The sequence below is a fragment of the Thamnophis elegans genome, chromosome 10, assembly GCF_009769535.1.
Source record: "Thamnophis elegans isolate rThaEle1 chromosome 10, rThaEle1.pri, whole genome shotgun sequence".
In the NCBI taxonomy this organism is placed as follows: domain Eukaryota; kingdom Metazoa; phylum Chordata; class Lepidosauria; order Squamata; family Colubridae; genus Thamnophis; species Thamnophis elegans.
The window spans coordinates 61138134-61156649 of NC_045550.1; positions in this window are offsets into that span (position 1 = coordinate 61138134).

The window sequence follows — 18516 nt, forward strand, 5'->3', positions numbered from 1 at the left end:
TCCTCAAGGTCCTTCTGGGAGTGCAAAGTATATCTAATTTAGTTGCATAGCACAATGTTTCTTAACTTTGGCAGCTTGAAGATGTGTTGACTTCAACTCCCAGAATTCTCCCAGAAGAGATTGGACAGCCATTTGTCAGAAAAGGTGTAGGATCTCCTGCTTGAGTAGAGGGTTGGACTAGATGACCTAAAAGGTCCCTTCCAACGCTGTTAATATGTTAATCTGGTTCTGGACATCTCCAAGCTGCCCAGGTTGGGAAACACTGGTGGTAGGAATTCATGCTCAAAATTTGAAAGGCTCTGTTTTAAGATCTAGGACAGGAATGGCAAACTTATTTCGCCTTGGGTGCCAAAAACACAAACGCATTATTGCATGCACACATGTTCTCACATCAATAATTTAATCACCCACCACACCGTGCCCCCTGCGCATGTGCACGTGTCTCCCCACTTTCCTGCGCATGCACGCACAGCTTTTTTGGAGCATGGGGAGGGCAAAAACAGCCTCCCACACACCCCCGGAGGCCGGAAATGGCCCATTTACTGACTTCCAGGGGTCAGGTAGGTCCATTTTTCTCCCTCCCCAGGCTCCAGAGGGTTTCCTGGCACCTGGGAAGGGTGCAAATGGGCTCCCCCACCCCAGAGGGCCCCCAGAGGCTGAAAACACCCTCCCAGAGCCTCCTCACGAGTCCTGCAGCATGGTTGGGCCAGCCGAAAATCAGCTAGGGCAACGGCTCACATGCCCATTGATATGGCTCCACATGTCATCTGTGGCATGAGTGCCACAGGCTCGCCATCACAGATCTGGGATGCAGCTGCTGAAAGTATCTAGTCCGGGTCTCCTATACATTTAGGCAAGTCTCTTATAATCCACATGGCCAGTCTTTGGATCTAGAGATCCACTGTCCCTATTTATGGAACAGCTCAATGTCTAGATATCTTGGCTTTGTAAGAATTCGCCACTTCTCTTTGGCTCTAGATGGAGAATGTTTGAATTTAGCAAATAAGAATAGTTTGTCAAAACTAACTACCAATCTGCAATTTCTCCATTATGTAGTCTTTCAAAACATGTTAACATTATTATTTTTTTTTGCCATGAACGCTTGACTTAATTAATACTGAACTAAGTAATTCTTCTTAACAAAACAGGCTTTTCTTGGTTGAAGTTAGTGGGTTTTCTAACTACTGTTTTGTACATTCTTGTTCAACCCATTGACACTTGTTCCCACCCTCATCACCTTCTACAATTATTTAATAGCTGAGTAAAGGTATAAAATCATTAACTCCCAGCTTAAATAAAACTCTGTCAGACTAATAGCTAGATTAATACATTTTAATGATCGCTATTTTGTGTTTTTTTGGGGGTAGTGCAGAGCAACAAAAACAAAAACAAAATTGCTGCATATATGCTGCACCTATGAAAAAGTCAAGTTTAATGATAAATCTGGCCTTAGCGAACCAACCAGAATGCATAGAGTCTGAATAGGATTTAAAAACCCAACTGTGCACAGAAATTAGAGTTTTGCCCCTGAATCATATGGAATTACAGTGCTAGATGTGTGTGCCATGCCTACACAATAAAACCCAGAGGAAGCTGCTATTTCTGTTGGTTTTATTAAACCAACCAAGCAATTTAATTCTTTTGTTCAGGAGAGTTCTACTTCATTGATTAACAAAAGCAGGGATATAATTTTTTTTCAGCCTTTCTGAAAAGCTTGAAATGTCAAGCCTTTTAAAGCAGATTATTCTGCCTCTGTGCAGTGAATACAGCCAGAGTAACCTTTTGTCTACAATTAAATATTCTAGCATAAATATAAAAGAAAATCAGAGATGGGAAGATTGACTCACGAGAGATTGGAGAGGTAGATTCACAGAGTGATAGTGCAAGCAGCTTGCTTCTAATTAACTATGCGACTGAGTCTCCAAGCATTCCCTTCCAGCCTCAGAGAGAGAGAAGAGGAAATTGTTGAAGAATGGAAAGGAAGAAATATATGTCATCTCATCTGTCTGTCCAGAGCATTTCCTCGGGGGTATATAGAGGTACTTTAGAAATGTTTATATTGCTATTTATGTTCAGGGTGAAAATAAGGGGGCCAGAAAGGTTGACTCTGGAGACCAGGGCAAAGGCAGCAGCCGTCTTGAAAGTTTGACTCTCAGCTTGGCATGTACAAACTCTTTCTGCCTGGCACCTCGATGGGTTCCTATCAAATGTTTTGTGGTTCATGGGGTGATGTTGAGAATGATAAAACTTCAGGTTGTGCTTCATACGCTTGATAACCTTTTCCCTGGCATTTTCAGAGTTCAGTAATTTTTCTCATTATTTCGTGTCCTAGCTTATTTATTATCATTATTTGAAAAAAAAAAACTACAATGTCTATGTGTATCTGTACCTTTACGTACAACAAAGCCCATGTTCCTACACACACACACACACACACACCCATTTGTAAATGATGAAGCCAAAAGGTAACATTTAAGGCTCTCTTTTAGCCATTTTGAAGCAATGTATTTTTTTTTTTAAAAAATTGATATGATTTGCAGTGGGAGACTTAGCTTTATTTATATTCATAAGTCTTTCATCACATGGTATTTTCAGTAAAGTACTTAAACGTGGTTCTTATAAAATGCTGATGATATAAAATACACTTGATCCTCTTAGGGTTTGCAGCTTCCACAAAAATGTTGCAAAATAATGGAAACCAGTATATTCTTAGTTATAACCTACTGGGTTTATTTTTTTAATAAAAAAAAGTTAGCATATTGTTGAAATTATATCGCAGTTATGTTTTGCTGTCTGTGCATTAACTTTCCTGCAACCTGGGTGAGAGAGACTATTTTCTAATATAAATATGCATTTTGTGGTGATTTGATGTTGTAGAAATATTCTTCAGTTTACTGTAGTTTACTGTAGCTTAACCTTCTGTAGTTACCTTTTTCCTTTACCTTGATATTCTGGTTTTATTAATAAATAACTGAGTTAGCACTATTAAAAAAAGGTTTAGGTGAGAGTTATATATTGAAACTATTGCAGTATATAAACTACCGTACCTGTTAGTAGGTTGAGAGTACTGAATACATTATTGGGATTTTGCTATGATAGAATTTAAACAAACAGCTTTAATTAGTAGATTTCTTGTGGCTATTACTCCAGAGGTACTACATGCTTACATTTTAGCATCAATGCCCCCCTTGTATTTTACCTCATGTACACAGAGATTCAATCAAGAGACATAAATACAATAATGTTTTAATCGTTTTCTTTCACTTGTATGGACTAGTCCATTTTATTACTTTCACATAGTGGCAGTAATAAATGACACATTACTGTCATTTAGACTGCCTGAAATAATATATAATACATTTGTGTACACTAAAATAGCGAGCTATATTAATAAGAAGAACAGGTAATGATCAACATTTATAAATTGGGAACGTTGTGTACTGTGAGGGTGTCAAAATGGCTTGTGGGTGTGCGATATCTACGTGGTATAAGTGGTGGTGTTTGATTTTGTGAGTGTGCCTGTCAGGGGGCATATAGTCTCCCTCAGAAAGACAAATGTCCTTTTATATACTATCTTGGAAAAACATAACTTTTGGAATTTAAAATCATCTATTTCCTATGCGAGATTGAAAGAGTTGGTTTATAGAGATAAGAGTCAGCTCTACTGATAGAAATACACTGATGTACATTTCTAGCTTGATCCAAAGTATTTAATTTATTTAATCTTCACACTAAATTTAAGAGCTCAGTGGAAAAAAAACCATGTGTAAAGAATTTTTAGAAATCCTCTGGACATATACCTTTAAAATCATAGTGAGATCTCATGGAAGAGGCTAGGTAACAAAAACAAGTTGTTACTGAGGTGAGCATTTAAATGCAGCTACAATACATAATCCTATTTTTACTCTTATTGAAGACAAATAATGTTATGCTGTTGAAAGAACCATTTAATATGGTGCTGTACTGATATATTATTTCTCCCCTCAGTAATTTTTTTCAACATTCTATCCATCCTTTGTTAGTTTCATTTTTTTTTTACAAATAAAGCAGAAAACCATTTACAATCATTTTGAATCTTTTTCTGGAACATTTTACCCACAGTAAATGAAGCATCCATATTCCAAAAGGAAGTGTTAATTATGTCCAAAGTTATTTTAGATAAGATAAAGAGCTCTTCATAATTTTTAAAATAAATTAGCAAAAAAAAACCTATGAATACAGAATAAGATAAGATGTGGTTACTGTTCATTCATAGAGCAATGCTTTTATTATATGTTGTATACTATTTGTATTATATTATGATTCTTAGTCTTAGGAAATATTTTCCCACCCTCCTTTTGATTTCAGAAATTCATTAAACAGATGTGGCCATTTAAAAAAAACTGTTTTTTTAAAACGTAACTTTTTGAAAGCTGTTAACTTTTTTATCAGCTATTTGAATGTTTATATTTGTAAGATCCTGAAAGTGTAACACTTGTATACACTTACTATTCTCTATTATGTGATTTTAGATCTAAATACAGTACTTTTATTATGCTGGGATGAAATGCAACATATGCTGTCTATGTGTTTGTGTATGTGTATGATATTAAAAGGCAAAGCTGAGATACTGCACACCATAAGCAATAATTTACTTGTCTGGATGAATGTCTCAAATAAACACATTAAATTCTCTACAATTTTGCTCCATGAAATACAAATTATTCTTAGCTCATTTTATTCTTTTCTTTAAATGGATTTACTGTATCAATTGCCTTTTAGTATTTTTTTTAAAACATATATAATGATGTTACAAATATTTACCAGAATATGGCTCTTACATGATCCGTCTGTGAGCTGGATTGTGACTATTATTTCTCTCATTGTTGTAATGTTTGCTTGTGTGTTGGTTAAGAAGGACTAAAAAAGTGAATTTTCACTCAGGCATCTGGTGGCATCCTAAAAGCAATTGAAAATGATAGGTATTATGTTCATTTCATGCAATTATCACTTTTAACATGTTTATTCTTGGTATAGATTGACACTTTCTCACTGTCTGATTCCTTCTGAAAGACATGGAAAGCCTAAAATACATTCATAATCTTGATTGATGATGTGTCATCAAGTCAAGGTCAACCTTATTGACTATATAGAAGCTTTTCATTATTAATGTCCACAGTCTACTCTCAACCATTTTAACAGGACTTACATTGGAATGGACCGTAGTGGACAGCAGTCATAAACTAGACCTCATTATTTAGCATATGATTTATTCCCACTATTGGTGTCTTTATTACCCTGCTAGACGCAATAGCATAAACTCAAATTAATTTCATTTTTAATAGTTGCTCTTGGTGCGACTTAACTGGAAATATAATCCTTTTTAAGAACAGCTAGCTTTATACATGTCTAATCTTATACATATTAACATGTAGCCAGCTGGTGAAAGCTAAGTGCATTACTGAATTGTTTTGCTTTGGTTGATCATTAAAAGGGTATTGTGTTTTGGGGGGGGGGGGGGACTCTGTTTGACCAGCCAAAGTATGATATTACTCCATCTTCAGTTCAAAAAAGATAACTTTTAATTAGATCATAGGTAGAATATACTATTGCCTAGTTTTATAATATAGCTATGCATCAAACATTTTATAGATTTGTTCATGGCTATAAATCACTATCAGGTTGGCTGGTTAGAGGTTACCAATCAGACTTCATGGCTAGCATTTAAATCTTAAATTTCCCACAATCTCTTTGTATAATAGAATAGAAGAATAGAATAGAATTCTTTATTGGCCAACTGTGATTGGACACACAAGGAATTTGTCTTTGGTGCATATGCTCACAGTGTACATAAGAAGAATAAAATACATTCATCATGAATAAAAAGATACAACACTTAGTGATTTCAAGGTTACTAATAAGCTATCAAACCGTACTAGGACACTAATAAAAACAATATAAATTGAAAGATACAAGCAACATGTTTATAGTCATTAGTGGGGAGAGCGATACTAGGAAGGAAGAGAAGAATAATAGTAATACATTCTTGGTAAATTACTGACAGTGTTGTGGGAATTAGTTGTTAAGCAGAGTGATGGCATTTGAGAAAAAACTGGGGCGTAGTACCCTCCCCTCGGTGTGATTGCAGGGTCCCCTGTCAAACTGTAGATCACATCACGACTGGCTGTAAGCTGAAAGCATATACCAGTCTAGTATCTCTTTTGTTAAAAAAATATATATAAATGATACAGCACTTCAATGGTTAGATAGTCTAGGCATTGGTATTTGAACATAGATTTTTTTAACACTTATATTTTATTGGGTTCTACTAATCTAGTTTAGAGTTTAGAGTTTTTTTAGAGTTTTATTGGGATTTATAGGCCGCCCTTTTCCCTGAGGGGACTCAGGGCGGCTTACAACCACAAGGGAAGGGGGTGCAGCGTCAAAAAAAAACAAAACAGAATGTGAACAAAGAAAAAATAGTAAAAACACAACTTTCGTTCAGCAATCAAACACTCGGGCGGGTAAATTAGGAACCTATCCCCAGGCCTGCTGGGAGAGCCAGATCTTGAGGGCTGCGCGGAAGGTCTGGATGGTGGTGAGGGTACGGATCTCAACGGGGAGGTCGTTCCACAGGGTCGGAGCTGCCACAGAAAAGGCTCTCCTCCGTGTGGTCGCCAGTCGGCATTGACTGGCAGATGGGATTCGGAGGAGGCCCAGTCTGTGCGATCTAATTGGTCGATTTAGGGAGGTAATCGGCAGAAGGCGGTCTCTCAAGTACCCAGATCCACTACCATGGAGTGCTTTAAAGGTGGTCATCAGTACCCTGAAGCGCACCCGGAGACCAACAGGTAGCCAGTGCAGCTCGCGGAGGATGGGTGTAACGTGGGCGAACCGCGGTGCGCCCACTATCACTCGCGCGGCTGCATTCTGGACTAGCTGTAGCCGCCGGATGCACTTCAAGGGCAACCCCATGTAGAGCCCATTGCAGTATTCCAGCCTAGAGATCACAAGGGCTCGAGTGACTGTTGTGAGAGCCTCCCGGTCTAGGTAGGGCCGCAACTGGCGGACCAGGCGAACCTGGGCGAATGCCCCCCTGGTCACAGCTGACAGCTGGTGGTCAAAAGTCAGCTGTGGGTCCAGGAGGACTCCTAAGTTGCGGACCCTATCTGAGGGGTATAAAATTTGACCCCCCAGCCTAAGCGTTGGTACATTGGCCAAATTATTGGGAGGGAAGCACAACAGCCACTCGGTCTTGTCCGGGTTGAGTACCAGTTTGTTAGCACTCATCCAGTTCTTAACGGCCTCTAGACCCTGGTTCATCACGTCCACCGCTTCATTGAGTTGGCACGGGGCGGACAGATACAGCTGCGTATCGTCCGCGTATTGGTGGTATTTTATCCCGTGCCTCCGAATGATCTCGCCCAGCGGTTTCATGTATATGTTAAATAGTAGGGGGGATAAGACCGAGCCCTGCGGCACCCCACATGTTAGGGGCCTCAGGGACGATCTCTGCCCCCCGACCAACACCGACTGCGACCTGTCCGAGAGGTAGGAGGAGAACCACCGTAAAACAGTGCCTCCCACTCCCACCTCCCGCAGTCGTCGCAGAAGGATACCATGGTCGATGGTATCGAAAGCCGCTGAGAGGTCAAGGAGAACCAGGATGGACGCATAGCCTCCATCTCTGGCCCTCCAGAGATCATCGGTCAATGCGACCAAAGCGGTTTCTGTGCTGTAACCAGGTCTGAAGCCGGACTGGAAGGGGTCAAGATAACTAGCTTCCTCCAAGGCCCGTTGAAGCTGGAAGGCCACCACCTTCTCAACAACCTTCCCGATAAAGGGGAGGTTGGAGACAGGACGGAAGTTGTTTAAAATGGCTGGATCCAAGGATGGTTTCTTCAGGAGGGGTCTCACCACCGCCGTTTTAAGTACGGCGGGGAAGTGCCCCTCCCGAAGGGAGGCGGTCACAACGGCCTGGATCCAGCCATGTGTCACCTCCCTGCTGTTGGCAACCAGCCAGGAGGGACACGGGTCCAGAATACAAGTGGAGGCACTTACAGCTCGAATGGCCTTGTCCACATCCCCAGAGGCAACATCCTGGAACTCAACCCAGAGATGGTTTGCCAAGTGGTCCTCCTGTGTCTCGGCTGGATCTACTGCGGTGGAGTCCAAGTCCGACCGAAACCGAGCTACTTTGTCCGCCAGGAATTGAGCATAGTCCTCAGCCCTACCCTGCAAGGGGTCTCCCGCATCCCTCCTATTAAGGAGGGAGCGGGTTATCCTAAACAGGGCGGCTGGGCGTGACTCGGCGGACGCAACCAAGGCAGAGATGTATGATCTTTTAGCAGTTCTTAATGCTCGGACATAGTCCTTGGTGCAGGTAGTTAAAAGTGCTCGGTTCGCCTCGGACTTATCGGACCTCCACAGGTGCTCTAGGCATCTCCTCCGGCGTTTCTTCTCCCGGAGCTCCTCGGTAAACCAAGGAGGCCTCCGGGATCCACTGACCCGGAGGGGCCGTAGTGGCGCAATCCGATCAAGAGACTCCGACGCCGCCGAATACCAGGCGGCAGCCAGAGTCTCCGCCGAACTGTGGGCGAGAGTATCAGGAATGACCCCAAGCTCCGTCTGGAACCTCAACGGGTCCATAAGTCGCCTGGGGCGGAACCACCTGGTCGGTTCCTCCTCCCTACGGTGGGGGTTTGGCCTCCGGAAGTCAAGCCTCAGTAGGCAGTGGTCTGACCACGACAGGGGTATGATCTCATTACCCCTCAGACCAAGATCACACATCCACTGCTCCGAGAGGAATACGAGGTCGAGCATGTGACCCGCTGCATGGGTTGGGCCCCGAATTACCTGGGTCAAGCCCATGGCTGTCATGGAAGCCATGAACTCCTGCGCCCCATCAGAGCGTTCACCGAGCGATGGCAAATTGAAGTCCCCCAGAACTATAAGCCTGGGGAACTCAACTGCCAGCTCGGCTACTGACTCGAGGAGCGAGGGGAGGGATGCTGCAACGCAGTTGGGAGGCAGGTACGTTAGCAGCAAACCCACTTGACCCTTGAGGTCCAACTTTATCAGCAGGGACTCACACCCGACAAGCTCCGGAGCAGGGACCCTACGAGGTAACAGAGACTCCCGGATTACAATAGCCACACCGCCACCCCTTCCCTGGGCTCTCGGCTGATGAAGCACCTGAAATCCCTCTGGGCACATCTCTACAAGGGGGACTCCTCCTTCTGTGCCCAGCCAGGTTTCAGTAATACATGCCAGTAATACATTGAAATGCTAATTTATGTTGCTAGTCCATGTATGATATGACCTATGCTAAATAAATGAATTCCCATTGTCTGTTTCCATCATTCTGCACAAAAACTATTCTTGCTTAGTTTGTTCTTGTAGGCTTTTAGTTTAGTTTAGTTTAGTTTTCCTTTATTTGTATGCCGCCCTTTTCCCTGGGGGGACTCAGGGCAGCTCACAATTCAGAAGGGTGGGGGGGGGGGCAAGACAAACAGTATTCCAAACATGGAGACAATACAACATATTAAAAGAAGGCACAACAGTCACACAATTCGGGTGGGGTTAAAATCTTAACCCCAGGCCAGCCGGGACAGCCAGATCTTTAAAGCGGCGTGGAAGGATTGGAGGGTGGCGAGGGTCCGAATCTCCACGGGGAGTTCGTTCCAGAGGGTCGGAGCAGCCACCGAGAAGGCTCTCCTCCAGGTAGTTGCCAGTCTGCACTGGCTGGAAGATGGAATTCGGAGGAGGCCTAATCGATGCGATCGGTTTTGATTGCCCAGTATTTATTTATTTATTTATTTATTTATTTATTTATTTATTTATTTATTTATTTATTTATTTATTTATTTATTTATTTATTTATTTATTTTAGTCAAGCATGTATTAGATAACAGATATAAGTATAAACATGATTTGAATACATGAAATGGATACGAATAAAAAGGAACATTAGGACAGGAACGGTAGGCACATTGGTGCGCTTATGCACGCCCCTTACAGACCTCTTAGGAAAGAGGTGAGGTAGACAGTAGACAGTTTAAGGTTAAAGTTATGGGGGTTTGAGGATGTAACAACAGAGTTAGGTAGAGCATTCCAGGCTTTGGCCGCCATTGTAATGGATAATTTTATGTACTATGCTTAGGTCAAACCGAAGGCATTATGCAATATCAGTATTGCACTGATAGAACCTCACACAGAGAAGAATCTGACACTCCATATAGTGATAACATCCATCTGTGAATGAGACTCATCCCTCATAGGATATCTCCCAGACATTTAGCTGTCTTCATTGAGAACAATACTATATGAAACGCAATTTATTCTCTATATGGAGTATAGTAGAGGTCATTAGTTCACATGGTTTTTAAACCATTGGGTTGAGCTGCATCGGAATGGGGAAAAGCGTAGATGAAGAAAATTTGTGTAGCTTCATTCCCTTGTTGTGTTTCATCCCAAATCATCTTCCCAAGCTTCTTCCCCCCCCCCTTCTTCTATGAAGATGCTTTGGAGTGGAAAAAAAAGGAGAGGAAATAGGGAAATATCAACTTGGCACGTCTGCTTCTCTCACGCAGACATGTAAATCAAAAGGGGCAGACACAAATCGCGAAACACGAGGTAATGTATAGTTTGCGAGAGCTTCTCCATTGGAGAAGTTCATGCATGCAGCTGTTACTCATTTAATGTTAAGTAATCAAGTGATAAGATGCCAGTGATACGCTGTGGGTTCCCCCCCCCCGAAATACGCTTTTTTTTTGTTTTTGGTCTAATCAGTTTGATGAGAGGCCAGTTTTCCTTAGCAGGATATGAAGAATTGGCATGATGATAAAATGTGTGGTAATTGGGAAACCTGCATTTTTGATATTACGATTCAAAGCCAAATTACACATCATCTGGGATACTATGGATTTGCTTTCCTCCTGCTTTTTTAAAAAAAAAAAATTTGAGGCATGTCTAGGGAGCTTTAAGTCTGAGCCAAGATGCGGGTCTTAGGACGCCATGTTTAAACTTGACTTATCTGTTTTTGTGGGCTGAAATCAGATTGCATGTGTGGTCCCAACAACAATGTGTAGAGGAGGCTTTGTGTGGGAAGCAGTATTGTTCTGACCTAGGCTTCCCCAAAAAGCACGAAGCAGATTCCTGGTTCCGGCAAAAACCCCTTTTATTAAACGAATGAGAATTCCTCTCATTCATATTCAGCAAAGGCCTGGTAAACAGTCTTTCAAAGGTGACTTTATGACCTTATCTAGCTTGGAAATCTGCCATGTACATACATTCCAAACACAGTGCTGTGCAAGGAAAGACTGGGCACAGAGTCTCTGAGATTCACGGACTGATCTTCACACTCCTGAAACGAATGAACAAGCAAATGAATTGTTTCCTGCAAAAGCCCACCCCGCTTTCACTCCTCTCTTATTTCCTATGGGAGGGACTATTCACCTTCCACCTATTACTTTACTCCCAAGTCGACCCTGATTTCTTCGTTGTTCTTGTCTTCTGGCAGCCCTGCGCATGCGCACACTGGCAACAGGCTCCAGCTGTTCCTCTGCCTCACTGCTTTCTAGCTCTGAAGGAAGTTGACAAGTGCCAGATGGCCTTGGCCCTCGCTCTGCCTCTGACACAGAGCCCTCTTCTGAGCCTTCCCCAGCCTCCAGGGCTGGCCCATGCTCCTCTCCAATCTCCTCACTGTCCGACTCTGCTGCAGGCTCCGTCATAAGTGTTGCTTCCTTTCTCCTAGTAATGGGTAGGGAATTTGAGAGATGCTGAGGAAGTTATACCGTTATTCTGTTTACAGTGTTATATTAGCTGGATATCAGTGCTCCGCTATGAAGGTATGTGATAGGGCTTGATAAATTGACACAACTTGAAAATGAATGAGTAGTTATGATCGGCCTCTCCTCTCCGTCAGGCTTGCCCCACAAAGGCCTCTCCTATCTTATCCCCTTCTCTCCCTCAGTCTAACTGTTTAGCATCAGAGTGTTTTTCAGGTGGGGAGGGAGATTCTCTGGGATGTCTGTAAAGCGCTAAGAGTCAGATATCACTGGAGCAGCATATAAACCCTGTCAAATAAACTGACAAGCAAGCAACAAATAAATAACAATTTACACTACTTTGTTGTCAGACTAAGTAAAATGCAAGTTTTAGTAAGATAATATCTGGATGCACATGTACTTATTAGAGTGCAGAGAAGAGCAACAAAGATGATTAGGGGACTGGAGACTAAAACATATGAAGAACGGTTGCAGGAACTGGGTATGTCTAGTTTAATGAAAAGTAGGACTAGGGGAGACATGATAGCAGTGTTCCAATATCTCAGGGGTTGCCACAAAGAAGAGGGAGTCAAACTATTCTCCAAGGCACCTGAGAGTAGAACAAGAAGCAATGGGTGGAAACTAATCAAGGAGAGAAGCAACTTAGAACTGAGGAGAAATTTCCTGATAGTTAGAACAATTAATCAGTGGAACAGCTTGCCTCCAGAAGTTGTGAATGCCCCAACACCGCAAGTCTTTAAGAAGATGCTGGATAGCCATTTGTCTGAAACGGTTTAGGGTTTCCTGCCTAGGCAGGGGGTTGGACTAGAAGACCTCCAAGGTCCCTTCCAACTTTGCTATTGTTTAGGTTTAGGTAGTTTATTTATATGCCGCCCTTTTCCCTGGGGGGACTCAGGGCGGCTCACAGTTCAGAAGGAAGGGAGGACAAACAGATTAAACATATAAGACAGTTGTATTATATTGTATTGTATTAGTTTATGACTGCATATCTTAAATGAAAACTATTTTTAAGGTTAAAAAAAAGCTTTTATATTCCCAAATTAAGAGGGCCTTTCCTGCTGATTTAAATATCTGGGTAAGTTTACATCAAGCTAGGTGGTCCCTTAGCTAATTAGCAGGAAGATGTTTAGGTCTAACCACTTAAAAGTATGCCTGGAAAACAATTAGCAACTATTTGGCAGTTTGGTATAATCAAACTGAGAAATAACTGAAGCATAAATGACGATTAGCAGTTTGACTGGTTGAGCCATAGTTGCAAGAGGCTCATTACATTTAGGCAAGAAAAACGAAATGCACAGGTACAGTATAGGTGGTGCCTTGCTCAATAGTAGTAACTGTGAGAGGGATCTTGGAATCCTAGTGGACAACCATTTAAAAAGGAGCCAGCCAACAGAGAGATAGAATCAAGATCACGTGAAGGGTTAATACCACTTTATAATGCCTTGGTAAGGCCACACTTGGAATACTGCATTCAGTTTTGGTCTCCACAATGTAGAAAAGATGTGGAGATTCTAGAAAGAGTGCAGAGAAGAGCAACAAAGAGGATTAGGGGACTGGAGACTAAAACATATGAAGAACGGTTGCAGGAACTGGGTATGTCTAGTTTAATGAAAAGAAGGACTTGGGGAGAAATGATAGCAGTGTTCCAATATCTCAGGGGTTGCCACAAAGAAGAGGAAGTCAGACTATTCTCCAAGGCACCTGAAGGCAGGACAAGAAGCAATGGGGGGAAACTAAGGGAAAAAAGGGAGAGGATGTTAAAACAATCAATGGAACAACTTTCCTCCAGAAGTTGTGAATACTCCAACACTGGAGGTTTTTAAGAAGAGATTGGATAACCATTTGTCTGAAGTGGTGTAGGGTTTCCTGCCTATGCAGGGGGTTGGACTAGAAGACCTCCCAGGCCCCTTCCAATTCTGCTATTCTATTCCATTCCATTCCATTATATTCTATTCTATCCTTTCCTATCCTGTCCTATCCTATATAACATAGTAGTTTTATCAGAATACCAATAGCCTTGTATTTCCAAGCCCCACATGGCCCCGTGCAGCTGTTTCATTAAGATATTGAACTTCATAGGATCAAGGTGAGGCCTGTGAAGAGCCGAGGTGGCGCAGTGGTTAAATGCAGCACTGCAGGCTACTTCAGCTGACTGCAGTTCAGCAGTTCGGCTGTTCAAATCTCACCGGCTCAAGGTTGACTCAGCCTTCCATCCTTCCGAGGTCGGTAAAATGAGGACCCGGATTGTTGTTGGGGGCAATATGCTGACTCTGTAAACCGCTTAGAGAGGGCTGAAAGCCCTATGAAGCGGTATATAAGTCTAACTATTGCTATATAAGTCTAACTATTGTGAAGGAACATAGGTCATTGGCTTAGGTCATGGCTCTCCAAACTTGGCAACTTTAAAACTTGTGGACTTCAACTCCCAGAATTCCCCATCCAGCACTGTTGTAATATCATGATTGCTTGAGGAATTCTGGGAGTTGAAGCCCACGAGTTGCCAAGTTTGGAGAGCCCAGGCTTAGCTGCTGAACAGGTCCTCCACGGCCACTGAAAAACAGGGCGCCCAAGGTACAACAGCTGCATGAGATGGTTCAGAAGGAAACCCTGTATTGTAAGAGGCCCCGGGGCCCCCTAAGAACAGATAGGCCCCGTTACTGCTACCAAATTAGAAGTGTAACTTTGTAATTGTTGTTAAAATTGATGTTGAGTCTGAATTTTCAGGTTCAGAAGCTAAAGAACATGATCAAAGTGAGTGTTTGCTGACACCCAAGCATTAGCAGAAGAAACTTAATCAATGGAAGAGGCACTTGAGAAGACACAAGCACAGGTAGTCATATAGAGTTTAGAGTTTTAGAGTTTTATTTCATTTGTATGCCGCCCTTTTCCCTAAAGGGACTCAGGGCGGCTCACAACTCAAGCAAGGGAAGGGGGATACAGACCGTTGACAACAACACAAAACAATACATAATTAAAAAGCGCAACAATCATACCATTCGAGATAGGGGCAATGATTCTTTAGCCCCAGGCCTGTCGGAACAGCCAGGTTTTATGACCTTAATGGAGCTTTATAGTCATAAGCTACAATGGTCATAAACTGAGTCACTCATATGAGCAATCTGATATTACAACCTTATCTGTGACAGTCATAAAATGAGCCCACTGTTCATTATGGCCTGGTTGTGCTGAAAACTGGAAGGAAATGCCATTTTTTGCAGAACTGCTGTAAAACACCATCACGTGACAGTGGGATGGAGTGACTGGCTGGAAATGTGGATCGGTTGCCAAACACGCAACATGCAATCGCATGATTATGGGGGAGGGCAGCTGTCAGAACTCTGGAATCGGGTCCTAAGTGCCCCGGGAGAGATCTGTCATAAATTTGAACAGTTGGTAAGTGACCAGTCGTAAGTCAAGGACTACCCATATAGGCTAAGTCAGGTGACCCAGGTGACCTGAGTTAAGTAAAGTTTCAACAAGTCCATCAACATGTCACAAACTATGCAGGGAGAAAGAAAAATACTCAAGCCATTTATTTTATTTGCAAGACTTAGAAAATAACTCAAGCTGGTAGTCAACGACAATATGAAAAAAAGATACTGTATTTTTCGGAGTATAAGACGCACCAAGATTTCGAAGTGGCAAATTAAAAAAAAAAGTTTTTGTACTCTGCAGACCTCCCCAAAATGACCCGTTTTCCCCAAAAACGCCCCCCTTTTTCCACCCAAAAAGGGCATGAATATCTCTAGGAAGCTTGTAGAGTGCTCCTGGGGGCTGGGGGAGCAAAATTGAGCAAAAACCGGCGTGATTTTTGCAAAAACGGGCCCGTTTTTTCTAAAAAAAAATATATGGAATGCATAGCCTTTAGGGGGCTTATAGAGTGCTCCTGGGGGCTGGGGGAGCAAAATTGAGCAAAAACGGCCTGTTTTTCACTCATTTCTGCCCTCCCCAGCCCCCAGGAGCACTCTGAAAGCCTCCATAAGGCTCTGCACAGCCATTTTGGTGAAGGGGCTGGGGTTTCTCGAGACAAAAAAATGCTATATTCAGTGTATAAGATGCACCCAGATTTTCAGCCTCTTTTTTGAGGGGAAAAAGGTGCATCTTATACTCTGAAAAATACGGTAATAGCTTCACGGGATCTTTGTCGTAATTGTTATTCTGCTTCCCTACCTGAAACTTTGTTTGTATGCTGTATTGAATTATCTGGATGAAGATTGGACTGCTGTCAGGGTTCCGACGGATGCCCTAATTAAACCATGCGTCTCGAGCCAAGCGCCCCTGAGCGAAGCGGCAGTAGCAGCAGCCGGAACCCACCCCTTGACCATCCGTTTAGGTGAAATTAAAAAAGGAATAGATAAATAGATGGACAATGCTGCCAGCAACTACTAATTCAATAGCTATGTACTATTTCATAAATAAAAGGCAATTCATTTTATTGAGGGGTCCTTGGTGCCTTCTGAGCTCGATTGTTTTCTTGAAGACATTTCATTACCAAACTAAGTAACATCAGGCATACTAGGAGGTAGAGGGGTTTGTTCTCATTTTATATTGTAGTGGCTTCTCTGTCAGTGTTGGTGGGAGTGTTCTTAATGGGTTCTTTGGTTGGGTTGCTTAATGTTAGCTTGTTTGGCATATCCTTAATTGGGGTATTACTTGCTATTTGGTTGCTGGTCTAATGTTAATTTGGTGTTAATCTCTACTCATCTGGATGTTGAGCTACAAATATTTTGTTCTACCGCTAATTCATTAAATGAAAAAAAAACATTATTCTCCCATAATCTTCTTCAATTTAGTTGCTTTCAGATGGCTTGGAATTATGGGATTTGAAGTGGAATATGTCAAAAGGGACACGGTGGCTCAGTGGCTAAGACGCTGAGCTTGTCGATCAGAAAGTTGGCACTTCAGTGGTTTGAATCCCTAGTGCTGCGTAAACGAGTGAGCTCCCCTTACTTCTGCCAGCCTAGCAGTTCGAAAGCATGTTAAAAATGCAAGTAGAGAAATAGGGACCACCTTTGGTGGGAAGGTAACAGTGTTCTGTGTGCCTTTGGCATTTAGTCATGCCGGCCACATGACCATGGAGACATCTTTGGCTTAGAAAAAGACATGAGCACTACCCCCTGGAGCTGGAAACAACTACCACGCATGTGCAAGGGAACCTTTACCTTATGTATTTGTCAACTATATTTTTGCCATATCAAGTTGATTTTTTTTTTCTTCCTAGTGTTTTTTTTTCCTGGATCAACCAAATTTTGATCCATTGATTGTGACAGAAATTGATTGACCAGCTCATTGCCTGAGTGTGATGTGGCCTGAGACAGAGAGTAACTGACCCAAAGTGACCATCTTTCATTCCTAATGTAGAACTAGAACTCACAGTCTCCTGGTGATTGGCCCATAGTCACCTGCTTTATCCCTAAGGAAGGACTAGAATAGAATAGAATAGAACAAAACAGAACAGAATAGAATAGAATAACAGAGTTGGAAGGGCCCTTGGAGGTCTTCTAGTCCAACCCCCTGCCTAGACAGGAAACCCTACACCACTTCAGACAAATGGCTATCCAACATCTTCTTAGAAACTTCCAGTGTTGGAGTATTCACAACTTCTGGAGGCAAGCTGTTCCACCGATTAATTGTTCTCACTGTCAGGAAATTCCTCCTTAGTTCTAAGTTGCTTCTCTCCTTAATTAGTTTCTACCCATTGCTTCTTGTTCTACCCTCAGGTACCTTGGAAAATAGTTTCACTCCCTCTTCTTTGTGGCAGCCCCTGAGATATCCCAACTTCCTTTTTCGCTGGCAGAGGCACCGTAGGCCGTTCCTTCACTATTTCCAGGGCGGCCCTGTGGGCCAGATCTAAGCACAACATGGGCTGGATCCGGGCCGCTGCACTTGAGTTTGACACCCCTGCCCTATAGCATCATCCTGAGGGAAGAAGTTGAAAGCGTTTATGTCCAGGATGTGAAGGGTCAGTCATTATTAAGAAATAAATATTGGATTGTAAGTAGGCTACAGTTACTTTACATAGCAGAAACCTGTAAGACCATTACAATACCACTTTATAAGGCCTTGGTAAGGCCACACTTGGAATACTGCATACAGTTTTGGTCGCCACAATGTAGAAAAGATGTGGAGATTCTAGAAAGAGTGCAGAGAAAAGCAACAAAGATGATTAGGGGACTGGAGACTAAAACATATGAAGAACGGTTGCAGGAACTGGGAATGTCTAGTTTAAGGAAAAGTAGGACTAGGGGAGACATGATAGCAGTCTTCCGATATCTCAGGAGCTGCCATAAAGAAGAGAGGGTCAACTTATTCTCCAAAGCACCTGAAGGCAGGACAAGAAGCAATGGGTGGAAACTAATCAATAAGAGAAGCAACTTTGAACTAAGGAGAAATTTCCTGCCAGTTAGAGCAATGAATCAGTGGAACAACTTTCCTCCAGAAATTGTGAATGCTGCAACACTGGAAGTTTTTAAGAAGATGTTGGATAACCATTTGTCTGAAATGGTGTAGGGTTTCCTGCTTAAGCAGGGGGTTGGACTAGAAGACCTTCAAGGTACTTTCCAACTCTATTTTATTCTTATTCCTATTCTATTCCTGTTCTGTTCTATTCTATTCCTATTCTATTCATTCAGAAAATAAAGATTGCTACCAGTGCTATTTATAATAATTGCTTGAATGTGTAAACATGAACTACCTTTTCTAAAAAGTCCCAAACTTCACAAAGCTGATTTTTTAAAAAAAAAAAAAA